The sequence below is a fragment of the Malaclemys terrapin genome, chromosome 3 (genome assembly GCF_027887155.1).
Source record: "Malaclemys terrapin pileata isolate rMalTer1 chromosome 3, rMalTer1.hap1, whole genome shotgun sequence".
In the NCBI taxonomy this organism is placed as follows: Eukaryota; Metazoa; Chordata; order Testudines; family Emydidae; genus Malaclemys; species Malaclemys terrapin.
The window spans coordinates 196152177-196168698 of record NC_071507.1 but is presented as its reverse complement, the minus strand read 5'-3'; the positions used below and the strand labels follow the sequence as shown (position 1 = coordinate 196168698).

Here is a 16522-nt window from a genome sequence, read left to right as displayed (position 1 = left end):
GGGGTTGGGGTGCAGGGAGGTGCAGGATCTGGGAGGGAGTTTGGGTGCAGAAGGGGGCTCCAGGCTGGGGCAGGCAGATGGGGTGTGGAAGGATGTTCAGGATGTGGGCTCCGGGTGACACTTACCTCAGGGGTCTCCCTGTAAGCGACGACATATCCCTTGGCTCCTAGGTGGAAGCGTGGCCATGGGGGCTCTGTGTGCTGCCTCCGCCCGCAGGCGCCTCACCCGCAGCTCCTATTGGCCGTGGTTCTCAGCCAATGGAAGCTGAGGAGCTGGCATTCAGGCGGGTACAGCGCGCAGAGCCCCCCTGGTCTCCCCTCTGCCTATGAGCCAGAGGGAGATGCTGATAGTTTCCCAGGAGCCACGTGGAGCCAGATAGGCACCCTGCCTGCCCCACTGCAGGTGGCCATCCAGACTTTAACGGCCTGGTCAGCAGCTGACCGAAGCCACCAGGGTTCCTTTTTGACCAAGTGTTCCAGTCAAAAACCAGACACTTGGCAACCCTACGTGTGCAGGGGACCAAACGTAAGTGATCACAATGGAAAGAGCAGTGTTGCCTAGTGGAGAGAGTTGTGGACTGGGCCTCTGGAAATGTAGGTTCTATTCCTGGCTCAGCCACTGGCCTCCTGTGTGTGACCTTGAGCAAATTGCTTCGCTTCTCTGTGACTCAGTTTCCCCATCTGCAAAAGGAGGGTAATGAAACTTGTTAAGCGCTTTGAGATCTACTGATGGAAATCTTAAGACTACAGGGAATTGCCATTGGCTTGGATTAGGCCCATATTGAATGTCATCTGTTGCAGAAGCTGAGGGAGGTGATTATATTAATCAGCTCCTCCCTTCCCTCCCACCCAGGTTCATGGCCTGAGATAATAGGGCCAGTATGGCATGTGTGATAGCAGCTTTGTCCATGTGCCCTGCTCTGCAAACCTGGTAAACATGTTTACACAAATGTCAGAATTCTGGTTTTACCCAATTAGAAAGATTTGCAGAATTCTCCATGTTCCAGATGGGAAGAAAAAGCCACTCTGTCCACTTAATCTCTTTAAACTGTGGAAACTGACTGTTTTCAAGTGTTGCATAACAAAATAGGAAGCTCCATGTGTAAAAAAATGAAACCTCACCAAACTATATTCATAGAAGGCTAGATATTTAAAGGGACTTGTCCTTGGTCCCCTTTGTTTATGGGTTCTCATAGTGAGTCCACAACTAATGTGGGTGCAAATCACACCACTTACATGGGTAGGTGGGTACAAATCAGGTGCTGGCTGTCTAAGTGGTAGGATTTGTTTCAGCCATTCATTTTTTGCAGGTAGAAATTGAACTTGAAAAAAGTCTGACTATCCTTTAAAAAAAAATCTGGCCAATCACGTCATAGTACCAATCTCCAAAGGCAGTAGTGAAAGTGGAAAAACTATGCTTTCAGGACTATCAATCAGTTTATGCTGTATATTTGACTGTATTGTCGTCTTTGCTCTTTGTAGTAGTCTGATTGCAATTCCCTGCTGTCTCTGTTTTTAAAGAGCTTGTCCCTGTTTTTTTGTTGCCTGCTTTTTCTGATTTTAGAAGTAACTCATTTTCTTCATAGATCTGCATTGTCTTTGTCTGATCAGTCCTTAAGTGTGCCTGGACTCCAAAGACTGGTTGCTTTAGCATTAGCTCCTAGCATCTCTGTTCTATTTGAGGTAGCTTGGTGGTGATCAAATGAAAGGCATATTCTGTGTTGCAGCCTACTTTCCTGTAGACTCCATTCCCTAGCTTTTGGTTGCATACAGGTCTCTTCAGGCTTTTTGGTTACATCTCTGCTGTTGTGTTTTGCTGCATTGGTGTCTGTGTACACATAGACAGCACGGTCGTCAGTTAATTGTGCCAGTAGTATGAAAAATGGTGCTTAGGACTCCTGCTTTACAAAGACAGGTTTCTGCCAAGGGAGTTAGTGGAGTGTGTAACCAGGTTCCCTAGGCAGAACAAATCCTATAAGAATCCCCTTGCCCTTAACTCTGCTGTGCCTCCAGGGGTCCTGGGTTCCTTTGAGTGCAGTGAGTGGTTGGACACTCCTCTTTAAAGACAACTGGGAACTTCCAGGTTCCATTTAGCATGAGACCTCCACCAAGAGGGGCTATGTACACACTGTCTTGGTATGGAGATACAGTAGATCAGTGCCCCTCCAGCAGCGCTCCATGCCCCAGCAGTTCTGTTCTGGGGGTCAGTAGAATGTGCCATTCTGAGAACCCAACAACAGGGGACAGAGGTTATAGGTCCATGAGTGAATCTCTTTTACCAAGGAGACTACAGGATGGAATGGCTGAAGAACCTCTAGGCTAGTAACCTTCCGTATTGGAAGGGATATATAAGGCAGGTTTTCACTACCCATAGGATCGGCGGGTAGGGATCAATCTATCGGGGATCGATTTATTGCGTCTTATCTAGATGCAGATAAATTGATCCCTGAACACGCTCCCCGTCGACTCCAGAACTCCAGTTCGCGGGAGGCGGAAGCGGAGTCGACGGGGGAGCGGAGCGGTTGACTCATTGCCATCCTCACGGCCAGGTAAATTGACCTAAGATACGTTGATTTCAGCTACGCTATTCGTGTAGCTGAAGTTGCGTATCTTAGGTCGACCCCCCCAGTGTAAACCAGGACATAGATATTTTCAATCTGTAACTGGTGAGAAGTAGTGGCTCCCCCATTACCTGCTGCCAGACACATCTGGTACTTCAAATGTGCTGTTTCATAGTATAGATGTGTAACCACACCCACTAGTCTGGAGTGCTCTGTCCCCTTCTATTGGTGGCTGGGCCACAGAATAAGCTTGATGTGCCAGCTACAGCCTTAACCAATAGTCATTTAGCTCAGGCAGTAGAGGCTGCGTGTTTTAGAACCCAAGATTTGATTCCTCGCCCTAGGGTTGTGGCATTAGAGATGTATCATCTTTAAAGTGGCAGCCTTCTGGCAGCACATCAAGGGAGCATCACTGCTGTGTTCTGCCATAGCGCGGAAGCTGGAGTAGACACCCAGCAGTGTCAGGGTTAATACCGTCGCTTCAGTTGTTTAACAGAAAGCATATCTGGCATGTTGTCCTTGCTCCCCCGGCTCCTGTCTGGTACTGAGACAAAACTGGATGTGGTAGGGCCAGTGTCATGGATGAGTCATGTCATTATGAAGAGCGTGCCGCTCTACCCCCACTGTTGTGACCTCGCACAGGTCATGCTGCCAGGGACAGGCAGGGGCCACCCCATGCTGTTCCCTGAGGGATGTGGCAGTGGCCACTCTACTTGCCTGTAAGCGCGGTAGAATCAATACCTAGATTTGATGTTTTTCATTGGGCCGGCCTCGTGCATTTTGGCTCCGCCGTGGAAAATGCTTACCTGCTGGGAAGTAATACTATCCAGGCTCTGATTTTTAACCTTACCTCTAGTTCTGCAGGATCCTAGAAGGCCTTTGCTCCTGACATTGAAAGAAGGTAAGGGCCCAGACTGGGACTAAGGTGATCTGGGGGCTGTTGCCAGCTATGTCAAAGATATCCTTTGTTACCTGGATCAAGTCACTTACTCTCTCTGTGCCTCAGTTTCCACACAGTAACATGGATTTCGTTGGTCGTTCTGATCTATTTAGAGTGTAAGTTCTTTGAGGTAAGGACTCTTTTACGCTCTGCCTGTGCAAGGCCTAGCACAGTTGGAACCCCTAGACACTTGCCACTAGAATGCGAACAATCATAATCTCCTTGAAATTCCAAGCTTGGGACAGAAACACTTTGGGGTTAAATAGAAACCTCTGCTTTCTCATGATCAGCAAAGACTATAGAAGAGCTATTCTTATTAAACATGGAATTCCAAGGCTTCCTTACCGGCCACTCGCTAATGCAGAGATGAATGTTAACATCTATCATGGAACAGTGGTTGTGGCATCTCCAAGGTGCACTGTATGCTTGGATGATACAGACCTGATCAATGCTCATATTCCCCTTAGACGCAAGCTGGATGATTGTGCAAAGGTCAGATGTCTTGAGTCCCCTCCCAGAAGGTTTTTAATGGAGTGAGCTGCTAGCTTTCATCCTCTCTCATAATTTTACAAGGCAGAATTCCCCCTCCCCCGGGCAAGTAGCCAGCCTGCCACTAAGTATTCACTTTAGAATTATGATGAAGCTTGAAATAAAACACAGCCATGGACTGAACCCACTAACCCCCAGTCCAAAGGTATTAAGGTTGCTGGTTGATAGAGACAATATCTGGTTCCTGGAAATGTTTTGCTTCTAGCACCCTGGGTGATTAGGAAGAGAGAATCATGCAAAAGATAATGATTCCATATTTGCTGGGGAAATGGCAAATGCAATTTGAATTACCAACTGAGTTGTGATCAAAATTCTGATTAATTACTCACTGCTATTTCACAGGGAAGAAATTAGTGCTCATCTAATTGGTGTTACTGAAAAGTATTCTGTGGTTAGTCTGCCTAAATTAAATGTATAGGACATGTCGTGTGTGTGTGTATATGTGTTTTAGAGAGAGAGTCTGTGTATATATAAAAACAATGAGAAGACCTTGTGGCACCTTAGAGACTAACAAATTTATTTGGGCATAAGCTTTCGTGGGCTAAAACCCACTTCATCAGATGCATGGAGTGAAAAATACAATAAGCAGTATATATATTATAGCACATGAAAATAATAGAATATGTAACATTATATATATATATAAAAATACTGCTTACTGTATTTTTCACTCCATGCATCTGATGAAGTGGGTTTTAGCCCACGAAAGCTTATGCCCAGATAAATTTGTTAGTCTCTAGGGTGCCACAAAGACTCCCCGTTGATTTTGCTGATACAGACTAACACAGCTACCCCTCTGAAACCTATATATATATATACACACACACTTTGGGCTAGATCCTCAGCTGATATAAATAGATATTTCTCCATTGAAGTCAAAAGAGCTATGCCAATTTACACCAGCTGAACATATGGTTCCATATGTGTGCGTATGTACTGTGCGTCTGTCTAGCTGGTGAGGTTCTCTGGCCTGTGCTATGAGGTCAGACAAATGATTATAATGGCCCCTTTTCTGTCCTCAAAAACTATGAATTTCTCTATCATCACCAATCATAGCAATACTGCATCCAACTTCTAGCTAGTGAAAATGCTGTATACCCCATCTACAATGCCACCAGAGATTTTCTAGTTCATTATTTTTGTTTGCTTATTTATTTCAATTTCAGCTCCCCATAGGCTCTAGGCGCACGTGTAATAGCAGCAATTACACATTGCGCAAAATGCATCAATACATTTAGTATAAAATGTAAAGGAAAACTCAGAACAACTTCATCAGCATTTTAATCAGCAGGACTGCAATAAATAAAGATCGGACTGGGAATCTTGTCAGATACGCCCAATCCTCTCCTTTAATTGACTTCAGTGGGGAAAAACATCAAGCCCCCAGCCTAATTGTATTGTCCAAGTGAAAATGGTAAAGATGCTGCAGAAATGCTGAAGACTACTGGACACGTAAAAATCCTTCAGTTTAATAATCATAGACTCATAGAATGTTAGGGTTGGAAGAGACCTCAGGAGATCTAGTCCAACCCCCTGCTCAAAGTAGGACCAACACCAGCTAAATCATCCCAGCCAGGGCTTTGTCAAGATGGGCCTTAAAAATCTGTATGGCTGGAGATTCCACCACCTCCCTAGATAACCTATTCCAGTGCTTTACCACCCTCCTAGAGATGTGGATTGCCACGGGCACGCAGGGGCAAAAGATAATGCAGGCCTGTTATTTACCAGGCTGCACGTGGCAATAGACTATATTGGTAAGGGATGCAAGGAGAGTATGGGTCACGATGCAAACTGCAGACACACACACACACAAACAACTAAAATTAATCAATTTAAAGTTTTATTGGGGATAATTACAAGGGGTAAGGGAGCAGCGTTTGATTAGCTAATAGAGTTAATGAAACTTAAAACACACAATGACTAAAATATCTACTAACAATATTTATAAACAAAGATGCAGCATTTAGTAATAACTGATACTTACAAATACAAACCAATGCATAACGACTGGCAAACATAGAAACTCTGTTTGAAACACGTGAGCTGAGAGAGAGGCTTCGAGGTGATCAGGCTCGGTTACGGGTGTACACAGGATACACAGGATTCGTTTTTCTTTTTCCTCTCCCTGCCTGCACAAGGCAGGCAGCCCATAAAGTACCAACTATGACATCATAGAATCATAGAATCATAGAATATCAGAGTTGGAAGGGACCTCAAGAGGTCATCTAGTCCAACCCCCTGCTCAAAGCAGGACCAATTCCCAGCTAAATCATCCCAGCCAGGGCTTTGTCAAGCCGGGCCTTAAAAACCTCCAAGGAAGGAGACTCCACCACCTCCCTAGGTAACGCATTCCAGTGTTTCACCACCCTCCTAGTGAAATAGTTTTTCCTGATATCCAACCTGGACCTCCCCCACTGCAACTTGAGACCATTGCTCCTTGTTCTGTTGTCTGCCACCACTGAGAACAGCCGAGCTCCATCCTCTTTGGAACCCCCCTTCAGGTAGTTGAAGGCTGCTATCAAATCCCCCCTCATTCTTCTCTTCTGGAGACTAAACAATCCCAGTTCCCTCAGCCTCTCCTCATAAGTCATGTGCTCCAGACCCCTAATCATTTTTGTTGCCTTCCGCTGGACTCTTTCCAATTTTTCCACATCCTTCTTGTAGTGTGGGGCCCAAAACTGGACACAGTATTCCAGATGAGGCCTCACCAATGTCGAATAAAGGGGAACGATCACGTCCCTCGATCTGCTGGCAATGCCCCTACTTATACAGCCCAAAATGCCGTTAGCCTTCTTGGCAACAAGAGCACACTGTTGACTCATATCCAGCTTCTCGTCCACTGTGACCCCTAGGTCCTTTTCTGCAGAACTGCTACCTAGCCATTCGGTCCCTAGTCTGTAGCAGTGCATGGGATTCTTCCGTCCTAAGTGCAGGACTCTGCACTTGTCCTTGTTGAACCTCATCAGGTTTTTTTCGGCCCAATCTTCTAATTTGTCTAGGTCCCTCTGTATCCGATCCCTACCCTCTAGTGTATCTACCACACCTCCTAGTTTAGTGTCATCTGCAAACTTGCTGAGAGTGCAGTCCACACCATCCTCCAGATCATTAATAAAGATATTAAACAAAACCTGCCCCAGGACCGACCCTTGGGGCACTCCGCTTGAAACCGGCTGCCAACTAGACATGGAGCCATTGATCACTACCCGTTGAGCCCGACGATCTAGCCAGCTTTCTATCCACCTTACAGTCCATTCATCCAGCCCATACTTCTTTAACTTGGTGGCAAGAATACTGTGGGAGACCGTATCAAAAGCTTTGCTAAAGTCAAGGAATAACACATCCACTGCTTTCCCCTCATCCACAGAGCCAGTTATCTCATCATAGAAGGCAATTAGGTTAGTCAGGCACGACTTCCCCTTCGTGAATCCATGCTGACTGTTCCTGATCACTTTCCTCTCCTCTAAATGTTTCATAATTGATTCCTTGAGGACCTGCTCCATGATTTTTCCAGGGACTGAGGTGAGGCTGACTGGCCTATAGTTCCCCGGATCCTCCTTCTTCCCTTTTTTAAAGATGGGCACTACATTAGCCTTTTTCCAGTCATCTGGGTCCTCCCCCGATCGCCATGAGTTTTCAAAAATAATGGCTAATGGCTCTGCAATCTCACCTGCCAACTCCTTTAGCACCCTCGGATGCAGCGCATCCGGCCCCATGGACTTGTGCACGTCCAGTTTTTCTAAATAGTCCCGAACCACTTCTTTCTCCACAGAGTGCTGGTCACCTTCTCCCCATGCTGTACTGCCCAGTGCAGCAGTCTGGGAGCTGACCTTGTTCGTGAAGACAGAGGCAAAAAAATCATTGAGTACATTAGCTTTTTCCACATCCTCGGTCACTAGGTTGCCTCCCTCATTCAGTAAGGGGCCCACACTTTCCTTGATTTTCTTCTTGTTGCTAACATACCTGAAGAAACCCTTCTTGTTACTCTTAACATCTCTTGCTAACTGCAACTCCAAGTGTGATTTGGCCTTCCTGATTTCACTCCTTCACGCCTGAGCAATATTTTTATACTCCTCCCTGGTCAATTGTCCAATCTTCCACTTCTTGTAAGCTTCTTTTTTGCGTTTAAGATCAGCAAGGATTTCACTGTTTAGCCAAGCTGGTCGCCTGCCATATTTACTATTCTTTCTACACATCGGGATGGTTTGTTCCTGCAACCTCAATAAGGATTCTTTAAAATACAGCCAGCTCTCCTGGACCCCTTTGCCCTTCATGTTATTCTTCCAGGGGATCCTGCCCATCTGTTCCCTGAGGGAGTCAAAGTCTGCTTTTCTGAAGTCCAGGGTCCGTATTCTGCTGCTCTCCTTTCTTCCCTGTGTCAGGATCCTGAACTCGACCATCTCATGGTCACTGCCTCCCAGGTTCCCATCCACTTTTGCTTCCCCTACTAATTCTTCTCTGTTTGTGAGTAGCAGGTCAAGAAAAGCTTTGCCCCTAGTTGGTTCCTCCAGCACTTGCACCAGGAAATTGAATGACATCATAGAAGTGTCATAGGGGACGGGGCCCAAAACCTGTTTGTGTTCATTTCTGATTGGCACAAGCAAAGTTTACACCAAGTAGGGGAGCAGGTGCCTCAAAGTCTGGCTTCGCCCCCAAAAGGTGAGGAAATGCATATTGTTTTAGAATGCGTGCAACACTGAATGACAAAAGAAGAGGCCAGGGCAATACCGGTATGGGCAAGTTTTACAGGATGCAGACAGGAACTCATCTCAACAGAGTGAAATAGTTTTTCCTAATATCCAGCCTAGACTTCCCCCACTGCAACTTGAGACCATTGCTTCTTGTTCTGTCATCTGCCACCACTGAGAACAGCCGGGCTCCATCCTCTATGGAGTTCCTAGTTACACAGAGAAGGATTTGTTTTTTAAAAACTTGGGTCTGATTCAATTCTCACACTGGTTTTATACTGGGTATAAGTGTGAGAGATTCACTTCCGATTGACACTAGTAGAAAGGAGAATGGAATCAAGCTGCTTTATATTTGTATTTTGTCCCAATTCATTAACTATATTTTCAATTTCCCTTTTCCTTTCAAAGGCATTGTTACATCACAAGCCTTGTGCTAGTGAATGTCTACTAAAAGTAATGTTCTTTGCCTCAAATTCTATTCCTTCCCTAAGAATTCGCTCTCCCACCTTTTAAATAAATATCCCAATTGTGCCCAGCTGACCCTGGGAGGATGCAGCGTTCACTGATCCACTGTAATTGTCTTTCTTTTCCTTGCTTCCTATCTCTGTCTCTCTTGTCTCTGTGATTTTTCTTTCTCCACCTCCTTCCCCTTCCAGAGAGCTTTATTAAATTCACATACCTACTTCTGAGGCCTCTGTGTCTGAGTGCTTGTTCCATTCAGGCCATACTGAGTGAGAGAAATGGAAAGATTCCCACATGTTCCTCCACTCCCAATGTCTTCTGGCAGAACTGGGCTCCTTTCCATGTTACATCCTTCTGCTGGGGTATTGCGGGTACAGGATGCAGCTCTGCCAAAAGCATTAACTCTCCTCCAGCCTTGGGGAAAAATAAAATGTGAGTGAATGCAAGTTCTTTTCGAACACCTGAAAACATGTGGTTGAGCTGATACCCACTCCCTCTTGGAAAGAGGGTTTGGTTGAAGCCTGAAAGCTCTTCCCATGGGATCCACTAGTAAATGCAGTAGCCAGAATTTTCTCTAAGGTCCAGACATGATAGAATTGGAACCCACAAAGATATCTGGATGGGAGAATGCAAAATTTTAGCATATCTAGATACTATTGGTCCATATCAGCTTCGACTAGGTGTCTGGACAGTGCCTACCAAAATGGTGCTCCCAAATACTATTGGAAAACACATGATACATAGAATCATAGAAATGTAGGGCTGGATGGGACCTCAAGAAGTCATCAAGTGCAACCTGTTTTTAAAATCCTCCAGTGATGAGGATTCCCTTGGAAGCCTATTCCAGAGCCCAACTACCCTTATAGTTAGAAAGTTTTTTCTTAATATCTCACCTAAATCTCCTTTGCTGCACAGTAAGACCATTATTTGTTGTCCTACTTTCAGTGGACATGGAAAACAGTTAGTCCCTGCCTTTTTATAACAACCCTTCACACATTTGAAAACTCGTTATCAGTCTTTCCAAAAGACTACACATGCCCAGTTTTTGTAACCTTTCCTCCAAGGTGAGTTTTTCTAAACTTTCTAGCATTTGTTGCTTTCCTCTGGACTGTCTCTAAAGTGTGGTGCCCAGAATTGGACACAGTACTCCAGTTGAGGCCTCTACAGGGCCAAGTAGAGCAGGATAATTACCTCCTGCGTCCTCCATGCAATATTCAAGAATAATATTAGCCTTTTTCACAACTGCATCACACCGTTGACTCATATTCAATTTATGATCAATTATAATCCCCAGTTCCTTTTCAGCATTCATAGATTCATAGATTCTAGGACTGGAAGGGACCTCGAAAAGTCATCGAGTTCAGTCCCCTGCCCTCATGGCATTACTACTGCCTAGCCAGTTGTTCCCCATTTTGTAGTTGTACGTTTGTTTTTTTCCCTTACTAAAAGAAGTACTTTGCCCTGGTCTTTATTGACTTTCATTTTGTTGATTTTAGATCATTTCTCCAATTTGTGAAGGTTGTTTTGAACTCTAAGCTCCAGAGTGCTTGCAACCCCTCCCAGCTTGGAGTCCTCTGCACACTTTATAAGTGTATTTACTCCATTCTCTAGGTCATTAAGGAAAATATTGAACAGTACTGGACCAAGGACTTATCTCTGTGGGACCCTACTTTACATATGCCTTTCCAATCTAACAGTGAATTACTGATAACTACAGTCTTTCAACCTGTTGTTCCCCCATCTTATAGCTATTTCATTTGATCACATTTCTCTAGTTTGTTTATGGGAATGTCAGGTGGGATTGTGTCAGAAGCCTTACTGAAAATCAAGATATATCAGTCTATTGGTTCCCCCATTTGGTAGGCCAGTAACCCCATCAAAGAGGGAAATTAGGTTGGGTTGGCATGACTTGTTCTTGACAAATCTATGCTGGCCATTCCTTATAATATAATAAATGATTTTATTCTGGTGTCCATATCAGAAAAACACTATCAAAGTTGGCATTAATTGGCACACTTTTCTCAGAGGGCGCATGGATCCTGTAATAGCCTCTTATACGTGAAGGCAGTGCTGCAGGATATAGTCAAGACAAAGGAACCAGGCAGCATGAGGCAACCTTCCACTGCTCTGAATGTTGACTTTCAGTCTCCTGAGCTGTCAACCTGGCACTTCCCTTCCATTAGTACTAACGCCACTAAAATACTTTAAAAAACATACTAATCTGCCTACTCCGGCGTGCATGTGGAACTCATTGCCACAAGTTATCCTTGAAATGAAGGGCTTAACATGGTTCAAAAAGGGAGCGGGCATTTATTTGGTTAACAACGTCTAGAGTTATAGTAAATACTAAAATATCCCTGTGATGGGTTAGATCACAGAACCCCCCTTGGGAGCTGCCACCTGATGTGCCAAGACTATTTCTGCTCCTGCTTTCCCTGCCAGCTCGGGAGCCCAGCACCCTGTCTTGCTGAGCCAGACACACCCGTCTGCTCCAACACAGACCCAGCGTCTGAATTACCTGCCCCAAAGCTGCAGACTTAACTGAAAGCAGCTTACAGAAGTGGTCTTGTCTTTAACACTCAGATGCCCAACTCCCAATGGAGTCTAAAACCCAAATAAATCCATTTTACCCTGTATAAAGCTTATACAAGGTAAACTTATAAATTGTTCGCCCTCTATAACATTGATAGAGAGATATGCACAGCTGTTTGCCCCCCCCCCCCAGGTATTAATACATACTCTGGGTTAATTAATAAGTAAAAAGTGATTTTATTAAATACAGAAAGTAGGATTTAAGTGGTTCCAAGTAGTAACAGACAGAACAAAGTGAATTACCAAGTGAAATAAAATAAAACTCGCAAATCTAAGCCTAATACAGTAATGCAATTGAGTACAAATAAAATCTCACTCTGAGAGATGTTTCAATAAGTTTCTTTCACAGACTGGATGCCTTCCTAGTCTGGGCACAGTCCTTTCCCCTGGTACAGCCTTTGTTTCAGCTCAGGTGGTAGCTAGGGGATTCTTCATGATGGCTGCCTCCCTTTGTTCTGTTCCACCCATTTATATATCTTTTGCATAAAGCGGGAATTCTTTGTCCCTCTCTGGGTTCCCACCCCTCCTTTTCAATGGAAAGACACCAGGTTAAAGATGGATTCCAGTACAGGTGACATGATCACATGTCACTGTAAGACTTCATTACCCACTTGCCAGCACACAAGTATACAGGAAGACTTACAGGTAAAATACAGCCATCTGCAGTTAATTGTCCTGGTTAATGGGAGTCATCAAGATTCCAAACCACCATTTAATAGCCCACACTTTGCATAATTACAATAGGCCCTCAGAGTAATATTTCATATTTGTAGTTCCAGATACAAGAGTGGTACATTTATACAAATAGGATGATCACACTTATGATTATAAGCTTTGTAATGATACCTTACAAGAGACCTTTTGCATGAAGCATATTCCAGTGACATTAGCATATTTTCATAAAATCATATAGAGTGTAATGTCACAATCCCCCAAAACTAAGAGTCTCTTGAAGGCTTATTAATTCTCAGGCATCTCTGACTATTGGGGATTAGAAGGAAACTTTGCCTAGAGGCATTTTATTCCAGAACTGTGCACTAGGGGGTGCCTTGCACCTGCCTCTGAAGTAGCTGGTGCTAGCCACTGTCAGGTACAGGAAACTAGAACAGCTGAACTATGGGTCTGATCCAGTCTGGCAATGCCTGTGTTTAACAACCAGAGTGCAGGTGTGAAACTGAACCTCGACCTGGCTGAGCTCGACCACTGAAGTTAGATGTCCACTCACTTGCAGCAAAATCCACCAAGGTGCTGAGCGCTCTCAGCATCCTTTGGGCATTGCTTGGCACCTGGCAGGATCAAATCCTGGCAGTACATAACCCACTGTGTTGATGCTGTTGCCTCACCATGTCCTCAGATGAGGCCAGAAACACGGCTGGTGCAAATGGCTGTAACTTCAACCATTTACACTAGCTGAGGATATGCCCTCCCCCAGGGATGCATTTCAACCAACTAACCAAAAAACTCAGTGTAGGCCTGGCTTGACGTACGTAATCTGCCTCATTTCTTAGTGGGTGTAATTGGGAAGATGAATGGAAGGTTAAGGGGTAAACAGGGGCTTGACAAACAGTATGCTGGAGTCAGGGAGTCTGTGCTAGCCAAGATAAGCAGCAACACCCTGATGTCAAGTATCCAAGGGGTAGCCGTGTTAGTCTGAATCTGTAAAAAGCCACAGAGGGTCCTGTGGCACCTTTGAGACTAACAGAAGTATTGGGAGCATAAGCTTTCGTGGGTCAGAACCTCACTTCTTGCATCTGAAGAAGTGAGGTTCTTACCCACGAAAGCTTATGCTCCCAATACTTCTGTTAGTCTCAAAGGTGCCACAGGACCCTCTGTTGCTTTTTACCCTGATGTCAGGGACTACGGACAAGATAAACTTAGAATGTAAAAGTCAGGTTCCACGTGAACAGCACACGGACAGATCATGCTGTACAGGGATTGGTTCCTGCAGAGTGACCAAGCCATTCCAAAAATATGTGATTTAATGTATAGGAAATGCAATGTGATGTGTAAATGTGTATAAAGGAAGAGGTGGTCTGTGTCACTTCTGATGTGTGGCACGCCCTGTACCCTCTCCTATGCCAGGGTCGAATTGAGTGTTTTGGATCCCAAAGAACTGGATGAAGTGTTCTCTCAGGCCTGGTCCACACTAACCCCCCACTTCGGACTAAGGTGCGCAATTTCAGCTACGTTAATAACGTAGCTGAATTCGAAGTACCTTAGTCTGAACTTACCGCGGGTCCAGACGCGGCAGGCAGGCTCCCCCGTCGATGCCGCGTACTCCTCTCGCTGAGCTGGAGTACCGGCGTTGACGGCAAGCACTTCCCGGATCGATCCCAGAAGATCGATCGCTTACATCCGGACCAGGAAGTAAGTATAGACGTACCCTCAGAATTGGACAAGGTGTTCTGGATAAGCCGAGTGGAAAAGGTCTCGGAGGGAATCCCAACGCTCAGGAAAAACTCATCCAAAGATATCACAGGGGAAATTTGAGGACAACTGGACCTTATTTTTGAAAGCCTCCAATCCCCATACAATGGGTGGTTACTCTACTTTCCCATTGCAGCTGGGGTGTTTTCAGACTAAACAAACCCGTGTAACCCAAACTTCGCCATCAGTTAGGGTGGTGCCTTGTGCAACACAGTTAATAAATAAAAAGTTAAGAAAAATGAAAAGCCAGCCTCACCACTATTAACAAAAGATTCTTCAAAGCTATTCTTTTGCTCTGGGCTTTTACAATAATAAACTGGAAAAAATACATTAGAGAATGAGCTACTTCTAGCCACTTCATATTTCATTTTGCTTCTTGCTTCTCTATTTATTTCACGTCTTTCCTAATTACTTCTCAATTGTAGAAAGACAACATTAGGCCCAACATGTTTTAAATATGTTCTCCCTAGCCAAAATAACTTCATGGGTTGTCTGAAATTTCAAGCTTCCCACTAGTAAGCCTAGAATAAAATTAAAAGGGAGTGTAATCTAGTAGTTAGAGCAAGCGGGTCAAGATTCTTTAATTATTTCTCCCCTCTTCTGCAAACTTTCTGTGTGACTAACCTTTCTGCCCCTCAGATTAATTGGGTACCATAATGCAGATATATGTTCTCACATACTTTGATTATATGTCTGCGATAACTGGGGACTGGATTTGATGACCCAGGAGATCCCTTTTAGTCCTATGTCCTCTGTTTCGTATAATAAGAGTCTTAACTAATTAACATATGTATTGTGCTTTGAAGATGTAAAGTGACATCTTATTATTGTGCTTGGAGATCCTAACAACTGTAAGGTCAATCCTTCTCCAATGGAGTCGTTCAGTTGACTTCAAGAGGAGAAGGATCAAGCCCCATTATCTAAGCAAAGTATTATATCCACTATGTGCAGTAGTGACGCTGGAAGTTATTTAGGCCCCGATCCTGCAAACAGGCATTCATGTGCATAAAGTTATGTGCATAAGAGTTTGCTGGATTATGGCCCTGGTTTGAACAAGTTCAGCCTTCAAGGACTTCACTGGGCTTACACCAGGACTGAATTTTGGTCCTGATATATCTAGCAGGACCTAAAAAGTGGATGTGTTGTGAATTTTGTATATGCTGATATTTTAGGAAAATGCATGCTGAACATTAAACAAACCCTTGGATTTTCCAGGAGCTGCTGCTCAGATCCAGCATTTTTTCCTCTCTAGTGCATGCAAAGTTTCTAATGGTTAGATCAGGGATCGGCAACCTTTGGCACGCAGCCCATCAGGGAAATCAGCTGGGACGGTTTGTTTACCTGCAGCGTCCGCAGGTTCAGCCGTTTGCAGCTTCCACTGGCCACGGTTCACCGTTCCAGGCCAATGGGGGCTGCGGGAAGCGGCGGTCAACACATGTCAATCAATACATAAGAACCATAAGAAATATTGCTATTGATAAGTTCATGCAAATGTGGTTAGTTTTGCATGGATATAAAGAGCTGCCTAGTTTGGTTCAGGCTCTGTCTCAAAGTTTGCCAATGGGAAGCAGAGTTTGGATCTTGGATTTTGGTTCAGCCCATTGCAGCAGTAATGGCCAGTGGAAAAGTCTGGTTCCAGGACTGAACTTTTCCAGAGGCTGAAGGTCTTCAGATCCAGGGGGTTGGTTGAGACCCAGCTTTGGCTGAAATTATTTGGACTGGAAGATTCAGACATGGAGGTAGACACCCAGCTAGACTGCAGGAGTAGGGGTCTCTTTAATATTTTCCAGTTGAATATGCTCTTTGCTTCTTTCTCACTGACTTTCCCTACCACACAAAGAATGTTATTAAATTATATCAGGAGTTTCCCAAGGCCACTGCTTCCCATAGGTGCTGGAATTAGAGGTGCTGGCAGTGAGACTGCACCCCTTGGCTTGAGGGGCTTACATCATATACAGGGTTTACAGTTTGGTTGAATGGCTGTCAGCATCCCCATTACCCCATTATACAAATTGTTCCAGCACCCCTGCTTCCTCCAATGCCAGTAGCATCCTTTACCTCTATAGTTCTACAGATTTAGCTATTTACCTACTAGGTTCTTATACAGTGTCCTTTGTATCTGAATCAGATCCATGCTCAGGTTCCAACTCCTCTCTGTAATCCAAGGAGTGTTCAGAACCTGGACCCACCTCTTGTTATGAGAATTAAGATCCCTACTTCCCTTTGCTCTAAAGGTCACTAGCAAGGTCAAGATGTCATTTTATGCTGCCTGCACTTGTAATGATTGAAACCCCCTTAGATCCCGAT

General features: G+C 44.6%; 1 protein-coding gene across 6 annotated transcripts in view; it reads left to right on the top strand.

Annotated features, from left to right (window-relative positions):
* The window catches only part of PKHD1 (PKHD1 ciliary IPT domain containing fibrocystin/polyductin), a 390722-nt gene that overhangs the window by 323029 nt on the left and 51171 nt on the right, over positions 1 to 16522 (top strand). The window lies entirely within an intron of this gene.